Source organism: Echinops telfairi, unplaced genomic scaffold (genome assembly GCF_000313985.2).
Source record: "Echinops telfairi isolate 266 unplaced genomic scaffold, ASM31398v2 ScPeMD7_7469;HRSCAF=8507_0, whole genome shotgun sequence".
Lineage (NCBI taxonomy): Eukaryota > Metazoa > Chordata > Mammalia > Afrosoricida > Tenrecidae > Echinops > Echinops telfairi.
The window spans coordinates 48,485,467-48,488,230 of NW_022111372.1; the positions used below are offsets into that span (position 1 = coordinate 48,485,467).

At 38.9% G+C, this 2,764-nt stretch overlaps 1 pseudogene; it reads left to right on the forward strand.

Annotated features, from left to right (window-relative positions):
- The first annotated feature begins 1,735 nt into the window (after positions 1-1,735).
- Positions 1,736-2,157, forward strand: LOC101642609 (annotated as a pseudogene).
- Positions 2,158-2,764: the final 607 nt, after the last annotated feature.

Genomic DNA, 2,764 nt, shown 5'->3' on the forward strand with positions numbered 1-2,764 from the left:
TGAGTAGCTGATACCAAGGGCTGAAGTAGAAAGAAAATGTTTTGAGAATGATGATGGCAACAAATGAGTTTGTCACGATGGATGTATATATGGATTGTGATAAGAGTTGTATGAGCCCCCACTAAAATGGTCTTTAAAAGAAGAAGAAGAATCGATGCATTTGAATTTTGGTGCTGACCACGGACTGCTCTGATGATGCTTGTGCTCACGGAGAGCTCACTGGAGAGATGGGAGCTACAGCAAAGTGTGGGAACAAACCAGATGGTGTCCAGCTATCAGAAAGTACAGAACAGCGGTTCTCAACCTGCGGGTCGCGACCCCTTTGGGTTGAGGGTTGAATGACCCTTTCACAGGGTTGCCTGATTGATAACAGTAGAAAAATTACAGTGATGAAGTAGCAACGAAAATAATTTTATGGTTGGAGGATCACCACAACATGAGGAACTGTATTAAAGGGTTGAGGCATTAGGAAGGTTGAGAACCACTGGTAGAATCTGGTATCATAAAGCCTTGTTTTAAAACAAACAGCCATCTAAGTGAGGTGTCAACTAAGTCTACATGGAGGAAGTATACCAGTGTGATCCAAGGACTGGAAAAATAAAACCCAAATCTGAAAGAGGGAATGGTGTCAGAGCTCAGTTGTGAATAGTTGATTTGCTGAGGACTATGGATGAAAGTGGTATCCCAAAATCCATTTGCAGGCTCCCTTCTCTAGTGAATCCCTTCTGACCCTAGTCAGCGGGTGTGAATATTTTTGCTAGCAGACAGAGAGCATTGTAAAGTTTATTAAGGCAGATGTAATTAGGTTAAAATGCAATACCTTATCATTTGATCTCTCTTCTAACTGTTCTAAAGTTGTTTTCATTTTTAATATTTTCTGCTTTCTTTTCAAGTGATAGCTATAGTTTGGCCAGCTATTGTTGTTGAGCTTTGTTGTTTGTTTGCTTGCTTCCTGTCTGTTTTATATGATTTTCTGTAAATGAAACCCAGGAGAGGTAGATCTATAGAGATATTAACTGGACTGATAACTGCAGGGAAGGATGGGGAGCTAACAACAACGAGGATGAGAAGAAAATGTGCTGAGATTGATCGTGGTGATGAAGGCACAAATCTTCTTCATAAGATTGAACAACTAAATTGTAAGATATGTGACGTACATGCCAATAAAGTGAGTTTTAAAAATAATGTAGAGCCAAATAAAGTCAGTTATGAAACAAATATTTCTAACTCTAATGTTCAACCTTATTTTCAAAGAACTTCAAATAGCACACATAATAATCTTAGGATAAAATATTATAACCAGTATATATAAAGATAATTAAGTCTCTATACATTCTGAATTAAGTTTGATAGGATAGCAGTGTAATTCTCCCTGTGAAACCCACTGGCTTTCATGCTGTTAGATATAAAATAAATACATTTGAGGCAAAAAAGAAGAAGGAACATTTACATACTCAACGGCTTCAGAAAAGCTTTTGGGAAAATAGAATGAAATAACATGGGATTTTTCTATGACTTGTTGAAGCCTCCTTGTGTACATTTTTTAAACTCAAAGAAAAAAAGACGTCTCTTTACTTGACAAGTCTCATGTAACTTACAACATATCAAATAAACTTTTAAACACCTTTTCCATCTTAAACAGGAAAAATCTTTTGTGACTTTCTATGAAGTTTCAAATTATTAGGACCTTATCAATGAAAACCAACATTCAAAGTTATTTAACTCTTTCACCATCAACATGGGCAAGTGCTGAGGTCTTTGTACCACCAGGAAGCTCCACAGCCCCCCAAGGGAGCAGAAATGGCATGATAAAGAGCACAGGAAGCCCATTTGGGCACAGCTCTGAAAGCCAACCCCTTGGAGGTGCTTCCCGTGTGAAGGGAGTTAACTGTGTTGGGAAAAGTGGGGGTTGAAGCCAAAAAAGATGACTCCTGCCATCAGGAAGTGTGTTCAGTCCAACTGATCAAGAACAGCCTTCATGCCCAACGATGGTTGCTGGAATTTTATTGAGAAAATGAGGAATTTCCAGTGGCTGGATTAAGTCACAAAGGTCAAGCCGCCGGTGACATTCCTGGAGTCCCTGTTAAGGTTGTCAAAGTAGCCTATGTGTCTCTTTCGGCCTTATACAAAAGCAAGAAGGAAAGGCCAAGCTCCTAAGTTTTGATGGCAAACATGTAATCAATTTTCTTTGCCAGAAAAAAATTAATGAAGTTATTTAAAGATTTTCAAAGTGGAAGCCTTAGTTTTTTTCACCTCCAAACCATACAGCTTGGTTTAACTTAAAAATCTTATCCTAGTGAGCAGTAGAATGAATCCTGGCTTTTGTGTCAGATTATATAAAGAACAAATTAACTAAGAGTTTAGCTTTTTGTTGTTATTTTAATGGCAAGAAACATAACTCTTTATTTTATGTTATGTAACATTAGAACCCAAGCACATGAAACCGAACTCTGTACCAGGGAGTCAATAATTCTGACTCACAATACACCTGTGGGACAGACTTTAGGACAGAGTAGAACTGCCCCTGTGGATTTCTGAGAGTGTAAATCTTTAAGGGAGCAGAAAGCCTCATCTGTCCCTTCTAGAGAGGCTGATAGATTAGAACTGCTGACCTTGTGGCTAAAAGCCTAACAGGTAGCTGATGGTGCCCGGCTATCAAAAAGTATGGCGTCTGGGGTCTTAAAGGCTTGAAGGTAATCAAGTGGCCATCGAGCTCAGAAGCAACAAAGCCCACATGGAAGAAGCACACCAGCCTATGCAACCA